The sequence below is a fragment of the Oncorhynchus mykiss genome, chromosome 15 (genome assembly GCF_057628025.1).
Source record: "Oncorhynchus mykiss isolate SJ-2025 chromosome 15, ASM5762802v1, whole genome shotgun sequence".
In the NCBI taxonomy this organism is placed as follows: domain Eukaryota; kingdom Metazoa; phylum Chordata; class Actinopteri; order Salmoniformes; family Salmonidae; genus Oncorhynchus; species Oncorhynchus mykiss.
Genome location: NC_143036.1, coordinates 81,947,367 through 81,967,366, shown reverse-complemented (window position 1 = coordinate 81,967,366; position 20,000 = coordinate 81,947,367). Strand labels below are relative to the sequence as shown.

At 48.6% G+C, this 20,000-nt stretch overlaps 1 protein-coding gene across 1 annotated transcript in view; it reads right to left on the bottom strand.

Moving 5' to 3' along the window:
* The window catches only part of arhgef39 (Rho guanine nucleotide exchange factor 39), a 125,693-nt gene that overhangs the window by 18,692 nt on the left and 87,001 nt on the right, over positions 1 to 20,000 (bottom strand). The gene's annotated exons all lie outside the window — the stretch shown is intronic.

Below are 20,000 nucleotides of genomic sequence, written 5' to 3'. Positions count from 1 at the left end.
GTGAGACTGAGGGAGGGGAGGGAGGGGGGGTTAGGGACATAAAGAGAGAAGTGAGACTGAGGGAGAGGAGCGGGGTTAGGGACATAAAGAGAGAAGTGAGACTGAGGGAGGGAGGGGGGTTAGGGACATAAAGAGAGAAGTGAGACTGAGGGAGAGGAGGGAGAGAGAAGGGGTTAGGGACATAAAGAGAAATGAGACTGAGGGAGAGGAGGGGGGTTAGGGACATAAAGAGAGAAGTGAGACTGAGGGAGAGGAGGGGGGTTAGGGACATAAAGAGAGAAGTGAGACTGAGGGAGAGGAGGGGGGTTAGGGACATAAAGAGAGAAACGAGACTGAGGGAGAGGAGGGAGGGAGGGGGGGTTAGGGACATAAAGAGAGAAGTGAGACTGAGGGAGAGGAGGGAGAGATTGTTAGGGATATAAAGAGAGAAGTGAGACTGAGGGAGAGGAGGGAGGGAGAGGAGGGAGGGAGGGGGGTTAGGGATATAAAGAGAGAAATGAGACTGAGGGAGAGGAGGGAGGGAGGGGGGGTTAGGGACATAAAGAGAGAAGTGAGACTGAGGGAGAGGAGGGAGGGAGAGTCTGTATGTCTGTCTGTTCCTCTCAGCCGGTCTGTCAAGAAATGGCTGGGGTTCTTCCAGCTTCCTCTCAATCAACGACTAGAAGTGTAGAAATGGTTGACATTTGTATCCTTGTATCAGGACATCGTATTACAGTAAGGGTCCTTATGGCTCCGTCATTCAAAGAGCTGCTGCAATGACCCAGCCTGAACACTAGAGGGCAGGGCAGGCCCAGAAATAAACCACTAACACCTCAGACAGTAACATATTACTGTGACAGTCCTCTGTTAGTTCTCCACCTATGACTACATGGATGTCCTCTCTGTCTATGAGGGTAGAGACAGACAGATGGATGGTCTCTCTGTTAATGAGGGTAGAGGAGACAGATGGATGGTCTCTCTGTATATGAGGAGACAGATGGATGTCCTCTCTGTATATGAGGAGACAGATGGATGGTCTCTCTGTATATGAGGAGACAGGTGGATGTCCTCTCAGTATATGAGGGTAGAGGAGACGGATGTATGGTCTCTGTATATGAGGGTAGAGGAGACAGATGGATGGTCTCTCAGTATATGAGGGTAGAGGAGACAGATGGATGGTCTCTGTATATGAGGAGACAGATGGATGTCCTCTCTGTATATGAGGGTAGAGGAGACAGATGGATGTCCTCTCTGTATATGAGGGTAGAGGAGACAGATGGATGTCCTCTCTGTATATGAGGGTAGAGGAGACAGATGGATGCTCTCTGTATATGAGGAGACAGATGGATGGTCTCTCTGTATATGAGGAGACAGATGGATGGTCTCTCTGTATATGAGGAGACAGATGGATGGTCTCTGTATATGAGGAGACAGATGGATGGTCTTTCTGTATATGAGGAGACAAATGGACGGTCTCTCTGTATATGAGGAGACAGATGGATGGTCTCTCTGTATATGAGAAGACAGATGGATGGTCTCTCTGTATATGAGGAGACAGATGGATGGTCTCTCTGTATATGAGGGTAGAGGAGACAGATGGATGTCCTCTCTGTATATGAGGGTAGAGGAGACAGATGGATGGTCTCTCTGTATATGAGGGTAGAGGAGACAGATGGATGTCCTCTCTGTATATGAGGGTAGAGGAGACAGATGGATGGTTTCTCTGTATATGAGGAGACAGATGGATGGTTTCTCTGTATATGAGGAGACAGATGGATGGTCTCTCTGTATATGAGGAGACAGATGGATGGTCTCTGTATATGAGGAGACAGATGGATGGTCTCTCTGTATATGAGGAGACAGATGGATGGTCTCTCTGTATATGAGGAGACAGATGGATGGTCTCTCTGTATATGAGGAGACAGATGGATGGTCTCTCTGTATATGAGGAGACAGATGGATGGTTTCTCTGTATATGAGGAGACAGATGGATGGTCTCTCTGTATATGAGGAGACAGATGGATGGTCTCTCTGTATATGAGGAGACAGATGGATGGTCTCTCTGTATACAGTGCCTTTGCGAAAGTATTCGGCCCCCTTGAACTTTGCGACCTTTTGCCACATTTCAGGTTTCAAACATAAAGATATAAAACTGTATTTTTTTGTGAAGAATCAACAACAAGTGGGACACAATCATGAAGTGGAACGACATTTATTGGATATTTCAAACTTTTTTAACAAATCAAAAACTGAAAAATTGGGCGTGCAAAATTATTCAGCCCCCTTAAGTTAATACTTTGTAGCGCCACCTTTTGCTGCGATTACAGCTGTAAGTCGCTTGGGGTATGTCTCTATCAGTTTTGCACATCAAGAGACTGAATTTTTTTCCCATTCCTCCTTGCAAAACAACTCGAGCTCAGTGAGGTTGGATGGAGAGCATTTGTGAACAGCAGTTTTCAGTTCTTTCCACAGATTCTCGATTGGATTCAGGTCTGGACTTTGACTTGGCCATTCTCACACCTGGATATGTTTATTTTTGAACCATTCCATTGTAGATTTTGCTTTATGTTTTGGATCATTGTCTTGTTGGAAGACAAATCTCCGTCCCAGTCTCAGGTCTTTTGCAGACTCCATCAGGTTTTCTTCCAGAATGGTCCTGTATTTGGCTCCATCCATCTTCCCATCAATTTTAACCATCTTCCCTGTCCCTGCTGAAGAAAAGCAGGCCCAAACCATGATGCTGCCACCACCATGTTTGACAGTGGGGATGGTGTGTTCAGGGTGATGAGCTGTGTTGCTTTTACGCCAAACATAACGTTTTGCATTGTTGCCAAAAAGTTCAATTTTGGTTTCATCTGACCAGAGCACCTTCTTCCACATGTTTGGTGTGTCTCCCAGGTGGCTTGTGGCAAACTTTAAACAACACTTTTTATGGATATCTTTAAGAAATGGCTTTCTTCTTGCCACTCTTCCATAAAGGCCAGATTTGTGCAATATACGACTGATTGTTGTCCTATGGACAGAGTCTCCCACCTCAGCTGTAGATCTCTGCAGTTCATCCAGAGTGATCATGGGCCTCTTGGCTGCATCTCTGATCAGTCTTCTCCTTGTATGAGCTGAAAGTTTAGAGGGACGGCCAGGTCTTGGTAGATTTGCAGTGGTCTGATACTCCTTCCATTTCAATATCATCGCTTGCACAGTGCTCCTTGGGATGTTTAAAGCTTGGGAAATCTTTTTGTATCCAAATCCGGATTTAAACTTCTTCACAACAGTATCTCGGACCTGCCTGGTGTGTTCCTTGTTCTTCATGATGCTCTCTGCGCTTTTAACGGACCTCTGAGACTATCACAGTGCAGGTGCATTTATACGGAGACTTGATTACACACAGGTGGATTGTATTTATCATCATTAGTCATTTAGGTCAACATTGGATCATTCAGAGATCCTCACTGAACTTCTGGAGAGAGTTTGCTGCACTGAAAGTAAAGGGGCTGAATAATTTTGCACGTCCAATTTTTCAGTTTTTGATTTGTTAAAAAAGTTTGAAATATCCAATAAATGTCGTTCCACTTCATGATTGTGTCCCACTTGTTGTTGATTCTTCACAAAAAAATACAGTTTTATATCTTTATGTTTGAAGCCTGAAATGTGGCAAAAGGTCGCAAAGTTCAAGGGGGCCGAATACTTTCGCAAGGCACTGTATGAGGGTAGAGGAGACAGATGGATGTCCTCTCTGTATATGAGGGTAGGGGAGACAGATGGATGGTCTCTCTGTATATGAGGAGACAGATGGATGGTCTCTCTGTATATGAGGGGAGAGATGGATGTCCTCTCTGTATATGAGTAGACAGATGGATGGTCTCTCTGTATATGAGGGTAGAGGAGACAGATGGATGTCCTCTCTGTATATGAGGGTAGAGGAGACAGATGGATGGTCGCTCTGTATATGAGGGTAGAGGAGACAGATGGATGTCCTCTCTGTATATGAGGGTAGAGGAGACAGATGGATGGTCTCTCTGTATATGAGGGTAGAGGAGACAGATGGATGGTCTCTCTGTATATGGGGGTAGGGGAGACAGATGGATGGTCTCTCTCTATATGAGGGTAGAGGAGACAGATGGATGTCCTCTCTGTATATGAGGGTAGAGGAGACAGATGGATGTCCTCTCTGTATATGAGGGTAGAGGAGACAGATGGATTGTCTCTCTGTATATGAGGAGACAGATGGATGGTCTCTCTGTATATGAGGAGGCAGATGGATGGTCTCTCTGTATATGAGGAGACAGATGGATGGTCTCTCTGTATATGAGGAGACAGATGGATGGTCTCTCTGTATATGAGGAGACAGATGGATGGTCTCTCTGTATATGAGGGTAGAGGAGACAGATGGATGGTCTCTCTATATATGAGGGGACAGATGGATGTCCTCTCTGTATATGAGTAGACAGATGGATGGTCTCTGGATATGAGGGTAGAGGAGACAGATAGATGTCCTCTCTGTATATGAGGGTAGAGGAGACAGATGGATGGTCGCTCTGTATATGAGGGTAGAGGAGACAGATGGATGGTCTCTCTCTATATGAGGAGACAGATGGATGGTCTCTCTGTATATGAGGGTAGAGGAGACAGATGGATGGTCTCTCTCTATATGAGGGGACAGATGGATGTCCTCTCTGTATATGAGTAGACAGATGGATGGTCTCTCTGTATATGAGGGTAGAGGAGACAGATGGATGGTCTCTCTGTATATGGGGGTAGAGGAGACAGATGGATGGTCTCTCTCTATATGAGGGTAGAGGAGACAGATGGATGTCCTCTCTGTATATGAGGGTAGAGGAGACAGATGGATGCTCTCTCTATATATGAGGGGACAGATGGATGTCCTCTCTGTATATGAGGGTAGAGGAGACAGATGGATGGTCGCTCTGTATATGAGGGTAGAGGAGACAGATGGATGGTCTCTCTCTATATGAGGAGACAGATCGATGGTCTCTCTGTATATGAGGGTAGAGGAGACAGACACACAGGAAGTCCGGAGTGACTCTGCATAGATGACAACAACAGAGAGTAGCAGTGGTGTGAAGAGGGGGGGGCAATGCAAATAGTATGGGTAGCCATTTGATTAGATGTTCAGGAGTCTTATCGCTTGGGGGTAGAAGCTGTTTAGAAGCCTCTTGGACCTAGACTTGGCGCTCCGGTACCACTTTTCGTGGAGTAGCAGAGAGAACATTCTAATGACTAGGGTGGCTGTAGTCTGACAATTTTAAGGGCCTCCCTCTGACACCGCCTGGTATAGAGGTCCTGGATGGCAGGAAGCTTGGCCCCAGTGATGTACTGGACCGTACTCACTACCCTCTGTAGTACCTTGCGGTCGGAGGCCGAGCAGTTGCCATACCAGGCAGTGATAAAACCTGAGTCTAGGCTCTCGATGGTGCAGCTGTAAAACCTTTTGAGGATCTGAGGACCCATGACAAATCTTTTCAGTCTCCTGAGGGGGAATAGGTTTTGTCGTGCCCTCTTCACAACTGTCTTGGTGTGCTTGGACCATGTTAGTTTGTTGGTGATGTGGACGCCAAGGAACTTGAAGCTCTCAACCTACTCCACTACAGCCCCTTCGATGATAATGGGGGGCGTGCTCGGTCCTCCTTTTCCTGTAGTCCTTTTCATTTCCCATTAGTTTTCTGTCTTCCGTATTTTCCCAGGATAAATTACCAGACTTCATCCTCTGAATCAAAAACAATCATTATCACCCTGAATCAACAACAGTCATTATCGCCCTGAATCAACAACTGTCATTATCACCCTGAATCAACAACAGTCATAATCACCCTGGATCAACAGGTCATTATCACCCTGAATCAACAGGTCATTATCACCCTGAATCAACAGGTCATTATCATTGGTCATCCTCATTACAGAGAGAGACTTTACCTCCACACACATAACAATGACAGCCCAGCTGAGTCTATCCAGGCCCAGAACAGGGGTATTTTCCACCAGACAGACCAACTGAGTCTATCCAGGCCCAGAACAGGGGTATGTTACACCAGACAGACCAGCTGAGTCTATCCAGGCCCAGAACAGGAGTATTTTACACCAGACAGACCAGCTGAGTCTATCCAGGCCCAGAACAGGGGTATTTTCCACCAGACAGACCAATGACAGCCCAGCTGAGTCTACCCAGGCCCAGAACAGGGGTATTTTCCACCAGACAGACCAATGACAGCCCAGCTGAGTCTACCCAGGCCCAGAACAGGGGTCTTTTCCACCAGACAGACCAATGACAGCCCAGCTGAGTCTACCCAGGCCCAGAACAGGGGTATTTTACACCAGACAGACCAACGACAGCCCAGCTGAGTCTACCCAGGCCCAGAACAAGGGTCTTTTCCACCAGACAGACAGGACCCCATTAGAGAGGATCAGCATTAGACTGTCAACATATTAAATGACCTTTACCATTTACCTGCAGGCTCAGGCGGTGTCCTGAATGGCACTCTGTTCCCTTAAAAGTGCACCTATGAAAGGGGGCCTGGTCTAAAGTAGTGCACTATATTGAGAATAGGGTCTAAATTAGTGCACTATATTGAGAATAGGGTCTAAAGTAGTGCACTATATTGAGAATAGGGTCTATAGTAGTGCACTATATTGAGAATAGGGTCTATAGTAGTGCCCTATATTGAGAATAGGGTCTATAGTAGTGCCCTATATTGAGAATAGGGTCCCATTTGAGGTGTCTCTAAGGAGAGGGAGGTCTATAGACCTGGTATTAGATAGTGATAGTTTACATGGTGTCTCTAAGGAGAGAGAGGTCTATAGACCTGGTATTAGATAGTTTACATGGTGTCTCTAAGGAGAGAGAGGTCTATAGACCTGGTATTAGATAGTTTACATGGTGTCTCTAAGGAGAGAGAGGTCTATAGACCTGGTATTAGATAGTTTACATGGTGTCTCTAAGGAGAGGGAGGTCTATAGACCTGGTATTAGATAGTTTACATGGTGTCTCTAAGGAGAGAGAGGTCTATAGACCTGGTATTAGATAGTTTACATGGTGTCTCTAAGGAGAGAGAGGTCTATAGACCTGGTATTAGATAGTTTACATGGTGTCTCTAAGGAGAGAGAGGTCTATAGACCTGGTATTAGATAGTTTACATGGTGTCTCTAAGGAGAGGGAGGTCTATAGACCTGGTATTAGATAGTTTACATGGTGTCTCTAAGGAGAGAGAGGTCTATAGACCTGGTATTAGATAGTGATAGTTTACATGGTGTCTCTAAGGAGAGGGAGGTCTATAGACCTGGTATTAGATAGTGATAGTTTACATGGTGTCTCTAAGGAGAGGGAGGTCTATAGACCTGGTATTAGATAGTTTACATGGTCTCTCTAAGGAGAGGGAGGTCTATAGACCTGGTATTAGATAGTGATAGTTTACATGGTGTCTCTAAGGAGAGGGAGGTCTATAGACCTGGTATTAGATAGTGATAGTTTACATGGTCTCTAAGGAGAGGGAGGTCTATAGACCTGGTATTAGATAGTTTACATGGTGTCTCTAAGGAGAGAGAGGTCTATAGACCTGGTATTAGATAGTGATAGTTTACATGGTGTCTCTAAGGAGAGAGAGGTCTATAGACCTGGTATTAGATAGTGATAGTTTACATGGTGTCTCTAAGGAGAGAGAGGTCTATAGACCTGGTATTAGATAGTGATAGTTTACATGGTGTCTCTAAGGAGAGAGAGGTCTATAGACCTGGTATTAGATAGTTTACATGGTCTCTCTAAGGAGAGAGAGGTCTATAGACCTGGTATTAGATCGTTTACATGGTGTCTCTAAGGAGAGGGAGGTCTATAGACCTGGTATTAGATAGTGATAGTTTACATGGTCTCTCTAAGGAGAGGGAGGTCTATAGACCTGGTATTAGATAGTTTACATGGTCTCTCTAAGGAGAGAGAGGTCTATAGACCTGGTATTAGATAGTTTACATGGTGTCTCTAAGGAGAGAGAGGTCTATAGACCTGGTATTAGATAGTGATAGTTTACATGGTGTCTCTAAGGAGAGGGAGGTCTATAGACCTGGTATTAGATAGTGATAGTTTACATGGTGTGTCTAAGGAGAGAGAGGTCTATAGACCTGGTATTAGATAGTGATAGTTTACATGGTGTCTCTAAGGAGAGAGAGGTCTATAGACCTGGTATTCGATAGTGATAGTTTACATGGTCTCTCTGAGGAGAGGGAGGTCTATAGACCTGGTATTAGATAGTTTACATGGTGTGTCTAAGGAGAGAGAGGTCTATAGACCTGGTATTAGATAGTGATAGTTTACATGGTGTCTCTAAGGAGAGGGAGGTCTATAGACCTGGTATTAGATAGTTTACATGGTGTCTCTAAGGAGAGGGAGGTCTATAGACCTGGTATTAGATAGTGATAGGTTACATGGTCTCTAAGGAGAGGGAGGTCTATAGACCTGGTATTAGATAGTGATAGTTTACATGGTGTCTCTAAGGAGAGAGCGGTCTATAGACCTGGTATTAGATAGTTTACATGGTCTCTCTTAGGAGAGAGAGGTCTATAGACCTGGTATTAGATAGTTTACATGGTCTCTCTAAGGAGAGAGAGGTCTATAGACCCGGTATTAGATAGTTTACATGGTGTCTCTAAGGAGAGGGAGGTCTATAGACCTGGTATTAGATAGTGATAGTTTACATGGTGTCTCTAAGGAGAGAGAGGTCTATAGACCTGGTATTAGATAGTTTACATGGTGTCTCTAAGGAGAGGGAGGTCTATAGACCTGGTATTAGATAGTGATAGTTTACATGGTGTCTCTAAGGAGAGAGAGGTCTATAGACCTGGTATTAGATAGTTTACATGGTGTCTCTAAGGAGAGGGAGGTCTATAGACCTGGTATTAGATAGTGATAGTTTACATGGTCTCTCTAAGGAGAGAGAGGTCTATAGACCTGGTATTAGATAGTTTACATGGTGTCTCTAAGGAGAGGGAGGTCTATAGACCTGGTATTAGATAGTGATAGTTTACATGGTCTCTCTAAGGAGAGAGAGGTCTATAGACCTGGTATTAGATGGTTTACATGGTCTCTCTAAGGAGAGGGAGGTCTATAGACCTGGTATTAGATAGTTTACATGGTCTCTCTAAGGAGAGAGAGGTCTATAGACCTGGTATTAGATAGTGATAGTTTACATGGTGTCTCTAAGGAGAGGGAGGTCTATAGACCTGGTATTAGATAGTGATAGTTTACATGGTGTGTCTAAGGAGAGAGAGGTCTATAGACCTGGTATTAGATAGTTTACATGGTCTCTAAGGAGAGAGAGGTCTATAGACCTGGTATTAGATAGTTTACATGGTCTCTCTAAGGAGAGAGAGGTCTATAGACCTGGTATTAGATAGTTTACATGGTCTCTCTAAGGAGAGAGAGATCTATAGACCTGGTATTAGATAGTGATAGTTTACATGGTGTCTCTAAGGAGAGAGAGGTCTATAGACCTGGTATTAGATAGTGATAGTTTACATGGTGTCTCTAAGGAGAGGGAGGTCTATAGACCTGGTATTAGATAGTGATAGTTTACATGGTGTGTCTAAGGAGAGAGAGGTCTATAGACCTGGTATTAGATAGTGATAGTTTACATAGTGTGTCAAAGGAGAGAGGTCTATAGACCTGGTATTAGATAGTGATAGTTTACATGGTGTCTCTAAGGAGAGGGAGGTCTATAGACCTGGTATTAGATAGTGATAGTTTACATGGTCTCTCTAAGGAGAGAGAGGTCTATAGACCTGGTATTATATAGTTTACATGGTCTCTCTAAGGAGAGAGAGGTCTATAGACCTGGTATTAGACAGTTTACATGGTGTCTCTAAGGAGAGGGACGTCTATAGACCTGGTATTAGATAGTGATAGGTTACATGGTCTCTAAGGAGAGGGAGGTCTATAGACCTGGTATTAGATAGTGATAGGTTACATGGTCTCTAAGGAGAGAGAGGTCTATAGACCTGGTATTAGATAGTTTACATGGTCTCTCTAAGGAGAGAGAGGTCTATAGACCTGGTATTAGATAGTTTACATGGTGTCTCTAAGGAGAGGGAGGTCTATAGACCTGGTATTAGATAGTGATAGTTTACATGGTGTGTCTAAGGAGAGAGAGGTCTATAGACCTGGTATTAGATAGTTTACATGGTCTCTAAGGAGAGAGAGGTCTATAGACCTGGTATTATATAGTTTACATGGTGTCTCTAAGGAGAGAGAGGTCTATAGACCTGGTATTAGATAGTGATAGTTTACATGGTGTCTCTAAGGAGAGAGAGGTCTATAGACCTGGTATTAGATAGTGATAGTTTACATGGTGTCTCTAAGGAGAGAGAGGTCTATAGACCTGGTATTAGATAGTTTACATGGTCTCTCTAAGGAGAGAGAGGTCTATAGACCTGGTATTAGATAGTTTACATGTTGTCTCTAAGGAGAGGGAGGTCTATAGACCTGGTATTAGATAGTTTACATGGTGTCTCTAAGGAGAGAGAGGTCTATAGACCTGGTATTAGATAGTGATAGTTTACATGGTCTCTCTAAGGAGAGAGGTCTATAGACCTGGTATTAGATAGTTTACATGGTCTCTAAGGAGAGAGAGGTCTATAGACCTGGTATTAGATAGTGATAGGTTACATGGTGTCTCTAAGGAGAGGGAGGTCTATAGACCTGGTATTAGATAGTTTACATGGTGTCTCTAAGGAGAGAGAAGTCTATAGACCTGGTATTAGATAGTGATAGTTTACATGGTGTCTCTAAGGAGAGAGAGGTCTATAGACCTGGTATTAGATAGTTTACATGGTGTCTCTAAGGAGAGAGAGGTCTATAGACCTGGTATTAGATAGTTTACATGGTGTCTCTAAGGAGAGAGAGGTCTATAGACCTGGTATTAGACAGTGATAGTTTACATGGTGTCTCTAAGGAGAGAGAGGTCTATAGACCTGGTATTAGATAGTGATAGTTTACATGGTGTCTCTAAGGAGAGAGAGGTCTATAGACCTGGTATTAGATAGTTTACATGGTGTCTCTAAGGAGAGAGGTCTATAGACCTGGTATTAGATAGTGATAGTTTACATGGTGTCTCTAAGGAGAGAGAGGTCTATAGACCTGGTATTAGATAGTGATAGTTTACATGGTGTCTCTAAGGAGAGGGAGGTCTATAGACCTGGTATTAGATAGTGATAGGTTACATGGTCTCTAAGGAGAGGGAGGTCTATAGACCTGGTATTAGATAGTGATAGTTTACATGGTGTCTCTAAGGAGAGAGCGGTCTATAGACCTGGTATTAGATAGTTTACATGGTCTCTCTAAGGAGAGAGAGGTCTATAGACCTGGTATTAGATAGTTTACATGGTCTCTCTAAGGAGAGAGAGGTCTATAGACCTGGTATTAGATAGTTTACATGGTGTCTCTAAGGAGAGGGAGGTCTATAGACCTGGTATTAGATAGTGATAGTTTAGGGCTCCTCCCCCTCTATCTCCTCTCAAATAGATTCCCCTTCTATTGCCGTGTGGTAATGAGGGATTTGATTTGATATTAGGCTCCTCCCCCTCTTTCTCCTCTCAAATAGATTCCCCTTCTATTGCCGTGTGGTAATGAGGGATTTGTCAGGAAATCTGACCCTCTTAGGTAGAAGTGACTTTGTATAATAAGAACGTCAGAGGACGGAGAAGCACTTCTCCTCACAGAGCATCATTTAGCTCCATTATTTATACATCAGAGGGAATCTGTCACGGACACAGAATAATATCCAAGTAGTGAGGGGATAGTTAGACAGGGGGAAGGAGAGGCAGACGGGGGGAAGGAGAGGCAGACAGGGGGAAGGAGAGGCAGACGGGGGGAAGGAGAGGCAGACGGGGGGAAGGAGAGGCAGACGGGGGGAAGGAGAGGCAGACGGGGGGAAGGAGAGGCAGACGGGGGGAAGGAGAGGCAGACGGGGGGAAGGAGAGGCAGACGGGGGGAAGGAGAGGCAGACGGGGGGGAAGGAGAGGCAGACATGGGGAAGGAGAGGCAGACAGGGGGAAGGAGAGGCAGACAGGGGGAAGGAGAGGCAGACAGGGGGAAGGAGAGGCAGACGGGGAGAGGAAGAGAGGAAGAGAGAGAGTGAGGGGATAGTTAGACAGGGGGAAGGAGAGGAAGAGAGAGTGAGGGGATAGTTAGACAGGGGGAAGGAGAGGAAGAGAGAGAGTGAGGGGATAGTTAGACAGGGAGAAGGAGAGGCAGAGAGAGAGTGAGGGGATAGTTAGACAGGGAGAAGGAGAGGCAGACGAGGAGAGAGTGAGGGGATAGTTAGACAGGGAGAAGGAGAGGCAGACAGGGGGAAGGAGAGGCAGACGAGGAGAGGAAGAGAGAGTGTGAGGGGATAGTTAGACAGGGAGAAGGAGAGGCAGACAGGGGGAAGGAGAGGCAGACGAGGAGAGGAAGAGAGAGAGTGAGGGGATAGTTAGACAGGAAGAAGGAGAGGCAGACAGGGGGAAGGAGAGGCAGACGGGGGGAAGGAAAGGCAGACGGGGGGAAGGAAAGGCAGACGGGGGGAAGGAGAGGCAGACGGGGGGAAGGAGAGGCAGACGGGGGGAAGGAGAGGCAGACGGGGGGAAGGAGAGGCAGACGGGGGGAAGGAGAGGCAGACGGGGGGAAGGAGAGGCAGACGGGGGGAAGGAGAGGCAGACGGGGGGAAGGAGAGGCAGACAGGGGGAAGGAGAGGCAGACATGGGGAAGGAGAGGCAGACATGGGGAAGGAGAGGCAGACATGGGGAAGGAGAGGCAGACATGGGGAAGGAGAGGCAGACGGGGGGAAGGAGAGGCAGACGGGGGGAAGGAGAGGCAGACGGGGGGAAGGAGAGGCAGACAGGGGGAAGGAGAGGCAGACAGGGGGAAGGAGAGGCAGACAGGGGGAAGGAGAGGCAGACAGGGCGAAGGAGAGGCAGACGGGGCGAAGGAGAGGCAGACGGGGGGAAGAAGAGGCAGACGGGGGGAAGGAGAGGCAGACGGGGGGAAGGAGAGGCAGACAGGGGGAAGGAGAGGCAGACAGGGGGAAGGAGAGGCAGACAGGGGGAAGGAGAGGCAGACAGGGGGAAGGAGAGGCAGACAGGGGGAAGGAGAGGCAGACAGGGGGAAGGAGAGGCAGACAGGGGGAAGGAGAGGCAGACAGGGGGAAGGAGAGGCAGACAGGGGGAAGGAGAGGCAGACAGGGGGAAGGAGAGGCAGACAGGGGGAAGGAGAGGCAGACATGGGGAAGGAGAGGCAGACATGGGGAAGGAGAGGCAGACAGGGGGAAGGAGAGGCAGACAGGGGGAAGGAGAGGCAGACAGGGGGAAGGAGAGGCAGACAGGGGGAAGGAGAGGCAGACAGGGGGAAGGAGAGGCAGACAGGGGGAAGGAGAGGCAGACAGGGGGAAGGAGAGGCAGACAGGGGGAAGGAGAGGCAGACATGGGGAAGGAGAGGCAGACATGGGGAAGGAGAGGCAGACGGGGGGAAGGAGAGGCAGACGGGGGGAAGGAGAGGCAGACGGGGGGAAGGAGAGGCAGACGGGGGGAAGGAGAGGCAGACGGGGGGAAGGAGAGGCAGATGGGGGGAAGGAGAGGCAGACGGGGGGAAGGAGAGGCAGACGGGGGGAAGGAGAGGCAGACAGGGGGAAGGAGAGGCAGACGGGGAGAGGAAGAGAGGAAGAGAGAGAGTGAGGGGATAGTTAGACAGGGGGAAGGAGAGGAAGAGAGAGAGTGAGGGGATAGTTAGACAGGGGGAAGGAGAGGAAGAGAGAGAGTGAGGGGATAGTTAGACAGGGAGAAGGAGAGGCAGAGAGAGAGTGAGGGGATAGTTAGACAGGGAGAAGGAGAGGCAGACGAGGAGAGAGTGAGGGGATAGTTAGACAGGGAGAAGGAGAGGCAGACAGGGGGAAGGAGAGGCAGACGGGGGGAAGGAAAGGCAGACGGGGGGAAGGAAAGGCAGACATGGGGAAGGAGAGGCAGACGGGGGGAAGGAGAGGCAGACATGGGGAAGGAGAGGCAGACATGGGGAAGGAGAGGCAGACAGGGGGAAGGAGAGGCAGACAGGGGGAAGGAGAGGCAGACAGGGGGAAGGAGAGGCAGACAGGGGGAAGGAGAGGCAGACAGGGGGAAGGAGAGGCAGACAGGGGGAAGGAGAGGCAGACAGGGGGAAGGAGAGGCAGACATGGGGAAGGAGAGGCAGACATGGGGAAGGAGAGGCAGACATGGGGAAGGAGAGGCAGACGGGGGGAAGGAGAGGCAGACGGGGGGAAGGAGAGGCAGACGGGGGGAAGGAGAGGCAGATGGGGGGAAGGAGAGGCAGACGGGGGGAAGGAGAGGCAGACGGGGGGAAGGAGAGGCAGACAGGGGGAAGGAGAGGCAGACGGGGAGAGGAAGAGAGGAAGAGAGAGAGTGAGGGGATAGTTAGACAGGGGGAAGGAGAGGAAGAGAGAGAGTGAGGGGATAGTTAGACAGGGGGAAGGAGAGGAAGAGAGAGAGTGAGGGGATAGTTAGACAGGGAGAAGGAGAGGCAGAGAGAGAGTGAGGGGATAGTTAGACAGGGAGAAGGAGAGGCAGACGAGGAGAGAGTGAGGGGATAGTTAGACAGGGAGAAGGAGAGGCAGACAGGGGGAAGGAGAGGCAGACGAGGAGAGGAAGAGAGAGAGTGAGGGGATAGTTAGACAGGGAGAAGGAGAGGCAGACAGGGGGAAGGAGAGGCAGACGAGGAGAGGAAGAGAGAGAGTGAGGGGATAGTTAGACAGGGAGAAGGAGAGGCAGACGGGGAGAGGAAGAGAGAGAGTGAGGGGATAGTTAGACAGGGGGAAGGAGAGGCAGACAGGGAGAAGGAGAGGCAGACAGGGAGAGGAAGGGAGGAAGAGAGAGAGTGAGGGGATAGTTAGACAGGGGGAAGGAGAGGCAGACAGGGGGAAGGAGAGGCAGACGAGGAGAGGAAGGGAGGAAGGGAGAGAGTGAGGGGATATTTAGATAGGGGGAAGGAGAGGCAGACAGGGAGAGGAAGGGAGGAAGAGAGAGAGTGAGGGGATAGTTAGACAGGGAGAAGGAGAGGCAGAGAGAGAGTGAGGGGATAGTTAGACAGGGAGAAGGAGAGGCAGACGAGGAGAGAGTGAGGGAATAGTTAGACAGGGAGAAGGAGAGGCAGACAGGGGGAAGGAGAGGCAGACGAGGAGAGGAAGAGAGAGAGTGAGGGGATAGTTAGACAGGGAGAAGGAGAGGCAGACGGGGAGAGGAAGAGAGAGAGTGAGGGGATAGTTAGACAGGGGGAAGGAGAGGCAGACAGGGAGAAGGAGAGGCAGACAGGGAGAGGAAGGGAGGAAGAGAGAGAGTGAGAGGGATAGTTAGACAGGGGGAAGGAGAGGCAGACAGGGGGAAGGAGAGGCAGACGAGGAGAGGAAGGGAGGAAGGGAGAGAGTGAGGGGATATTTAGATAGGGGGAAGGAGAGGCAGACAGGGAGAGGAAGGGAGGAAGAGAGAGAGTGTTCCCCAAATAAGGACGAGAAAAAGTAAACGGGAAGAGCTATTTTCATAAAAGCTCTTCCTTCTCCCTCCCCCCTCCAACCTCTGCATATGGAGATATCCGTGGTATTCACCGCTGTCTAATTGAGTCTGTGTTTAATTCTTCATGACGTGGAGGAGGAGGGATTCAGGGACTGCTGACAGACACGTTTCTAGAGCGCCAGGCAGACCGTCCCAAACGCCACCTGATACACTATTGGTCCAAAGTAGTGCACTACCCCTACAGATCCTGGTCAAATGTAGTGCACTACATAGGTGAATAGGGTGCCGTTTGGGACTCAACCATAGAGTAAGGGCCCGGGCCAAGCCCAGGATCAATAATGTGTCTTTATGAGAAATTACCCATAATGCTATTGAGCGTACAGCGTTCAGGCCTCCGCGGGGATAACAAGCTAATGAAATGCCATTTGTGGAGTTAGATAATGCTGAGTGATTAGTGGGCCCGGCAGAGGAGAGGAGTCGACCGACGTACGGGAGACAGGAAACAGGAAACGACTTGAGGAAGATGTATTTACTGGAGACGGAGGAGAAGAAGAAGAGACGGATCTAATCTGATGGAGAGAGAGAGAGAGAGGAGAACTTCTCCCACCGTCCTGAAGAAGAGACAGATCTAATCTGACGGAGAGAGAGGAGCACTGGTCATTAGTACTGCACTATACAGGGAACAGACATCACCCTCGGTTCTCTGGTTATTAATACTGCACTATACAGGGAACAGACATCACCCTCAGTTCTCTGGTTATTAGTACTGCACTATACAGGGAACAGACACCACCCTCGGTTCTCTGGTTATTAATACTGCACTATACAGGGAACAGACACCACCCTCGGTTCTCTGGTTATTAATACTGCACTATACAGGGAACAGACATCACCCTCAGTTCTCTGGTCATTAGTACTGCACTATACAGGGAACAGACATCACCCTCGGTTCTCTGGTCATTAGTACTGCTCTATACAGGGAACAGACACCACCCTCGGTTCTCTGGTCATTAGTACTGCACTATATAGGGAACAGACATCACCCTCGGTTCTCTGGTTATTAGTACTGCACTATACAGGGAACAGACACCACCCTCGGTTCTCTGGTCATTAGTACTGCACTATACAGGGAACAGACACCACCCTCGGTTCTCTGGTCATTAGTACTGCACTATACAGGGAACAGACACCACCCTCGGTTCTCTGGTTATTAGTACCACACTATACAGGGAACAGACATCACCCTCGGTTCACTGGTCATTAGTACTGCACTATACAGGGAACAGACATCACCCTCGGTTCTCTGGTCATTAGTACTGCACTATACAGGGAACAGACATCACCCTCAGTTCTCTGGTCATTAGTACTGCACTATACAGGGAACAGACACCACCCTCGGTTCTCTGGTTATTAGTACTGCACTATACAGGGAACAGACACCACCCTCGGTTCTCTGGTTATTAGTACTGCACTATACAGGGAACAGACACCACCCTCGGTTCTCTGGTCATTAGTACTGCACTATACAGGGAACAGACATCACCCTCGGTTCTCTGGTTATTAGTACTGCACTATACAGGGAACAGACACCACCCTCGGTTCTCTGGTCATTAGTACTGCACTATACAGGGAACAGACATCACCCCCCGGTTCTCTGGTTATTAGTACTGCACTATACAGGGAACAGACATCACCCTCGGTTCTCTGGTTATTAGTACTGCACTATACAGGGAACAGACATCACCCTCGGTTCTCTGGTCATTAGTACTGCACTATACAGGGAACAGACACCACCCACGGTTCTCTGGTTATTAGTACTGCACTATACAGGGAACAGACACCACCCTCGGTTCTCTGGTCATTAGTACTGCTCTATACAGGGAACAGACACCACCCTCGGTTCTCTGGTCATTAGTACTGCACTATACAGGGAACAGACATCACCCTCGGTTCTCTGGTTATTAGTACTGCACTATACAGGGAACAGACACCACCCTCGGTTCTCTGGTCATTAGTACTGCACTATACAGGGAACAGACACCACCCTCGGTTCTCTGGTCATTAGTACTGCACTATACAGGGAACAGACATCACCCTCGGTTCTCTGGTTATTAGTACTGCACTATACAGGGAACAGACACCACCCTCGGTTCTCTGGTCGTTAGTACTGCACTATACAGGGAACAGACACCACCCTCGGTTCTCTGGTCATTAGTACTGCACTATACAGGGAACAGACACCACCCTCGGTTCTCTGGTCATTAGTACTGCACTATACAGGGAACAGACACCACCCTCGGTTCTCTGGTCATTAGTACTGCACTATACAGGGAACAGACATCACCCTCGGTTCTCTGGTCATTAGTACTGCACTATACAGGGAACAGACATCACCCTCGGTTCTCTGGTCATTAGTACTGCACTATACAGGGAACAGACACCACCCTCGGTTCTCTGGTCATTAGTACTGCACTATACAGGGAACAGACACCACCCTCGGTTCTCTGGTCATTAGTACTGCACTATACAGGGAACAGACATCACCCTCGGTTCTCTGGTCATTAGTACTGCACTATACAGGGAACAGACATCACCCTCGGTTCTCTGGTCATTAGTACTGCACTATACAGGGAACAGACACCACCCTCGGTTCTCTGGTCATTAGTACTGCACTATACAGGGAACAGACATCACCCTTGGTTCTCTGGTCATTAGTACTGCACTATACAGGGAACAGACATCACCCTCGGTTCTCTGGTCATTAGTACTGCACTAAATATGGAACAGGCGCAACTCTCGGTTCTCTTCAGTCGTGAAGAGGGCACGACAAAGCCTATTCCCCCTCAGCAGACTGAAAAGATTTGGCATGGGTCCTCAGATCCTCAAACGGTTCTACAGCTGCACCATCGAGAGCATCCTGACAGGTTGCATCACTGCCAAAGCTCCAAGTCTAGGTCCAAGAGGCTTGTAAACAGCTTCTACCCCCCAAAGCCATAAGACTCCTGAACAACTAATCAAATGGCTTCCCAGACTACTTGCATTGCCCCCACCCCCCCCCCTCCTCCTCTCTATCTTAACTCTTACTTTTGGAGGGGGTTTTGCTGGTTACGGGGGTTTTGCTGGTTAAGGGGGTTTTGCTGGTTACGGGGGTTTTGCTGGTTAAGGGGGTTTTGCTGGTTAAGGGGGTTATGCTGGTTAAGGGGGTTATGCTGGTTAAGGGGGTTGCGCTGGTTAAGGGGGTTGCGCTGGTTAAGGGGGTTGCGCTGGTTAAGGGGGTTGCGCTGGTTAAGGGGGTTGCGCTGGTTAAGGGGATTTTGCTGGTTAAGGGGGTTGCGCTGGTTAAGGGGATTTTGCTGGTTAAGGGGGTTTTGCTGGTTAAAGGGGTTTTGCTGGTTAAGGGGGTTTTGCTGGTTACGGGGGTTTTGCTGGTTACGGGGGTTTTGCTGGTTACGGGGGTTTTGCTGGTTACGGGGGTTTTGCTGGTTAAGGGGGTTTTGCTGGTTAAGGGGGTTTTGCTGGTTAAGGGGGTTTTGCTGGTTAAGGGGGTTTTGCTGGTTAAGGGGGTTATGCTGGTTAAGGGGGTTATGCTGGTTAAGGGGGTTGCGCTGGTTAAGGGGGTTGCGCTGGTTAAGGGGGTTGCGCTGGTTAAGGGGGTTGCGCTGGTTAAGGGGGTTGCGCTGGTTAAGGGGGTTGCGCTGGTTAAGGGGGTTGCGCTGGTTAAGGGGGTTGCGCTGGTTAAGGGGGTTGCGCTGGTTAAGGGGGTTTTGCTGGTTAAGGGGGTTTTGCTGGTTAAGGGGGTTTTGCTGGTTAAGGGGGTTATGCTGGTTAAGGGGGTTATGCTGGTTAAGGGGGTTTTGCTGGTTAAGGGGGTTATGCTGGTTAAGGGGGTTTTGCTGGTTAAGGGGGTTTTGCTGGTTAAGGGGGTTTTGCTGGTTAAGGGGGTTTTGCTGGTTACGGGGGTTTTGCTGGTTACGGGGGTTTTGCTGGTTACGGGGGTTTTGCTGGTTACGGGGGTTTTGCTGGTTACGGGGGTTTTGCTGGTTACGGGGGTTTTGCTGGTTAAGGGGGTTTTGCTGGTTAAGGGGGTTTTGCTGGTTAAGGGGGTTTTGCTGGTTAAGGGGGTTTTGCTGGTTAAGGGGGTTTCGCTGGTTAAGGGGGTTTCGCTGGTTAAGGGGGTTTCGCTGGTTAAGGGGGTTTCGCTGGTTAAGGGGGTTTCGCTGGTTAAGGGGGTTTTGCTGGTTAAGGGGGTTTTGCTGGTTAAGGGGGTTTTGCTGGTTAAGGGGGTTTTGCTGGTTAAGGGGGTTTTGCTGGTTAAGGGGGTTTTGCTGGTTAAGGGGGTTTCGCTGGTTAAGGGGGTTTCGCTGGTTAAGGGGGTTTCGCTGGTTAAGGGGGTTTCGCTGGTTAAGGGGGTTTCGCTGGTTAAGGGGGTTTTGCTGGTTAAGGGGGTTTTGCTGGTTAAGGGGGTTGTGCTGGTTAAGGGGGTTGTGCTGGTT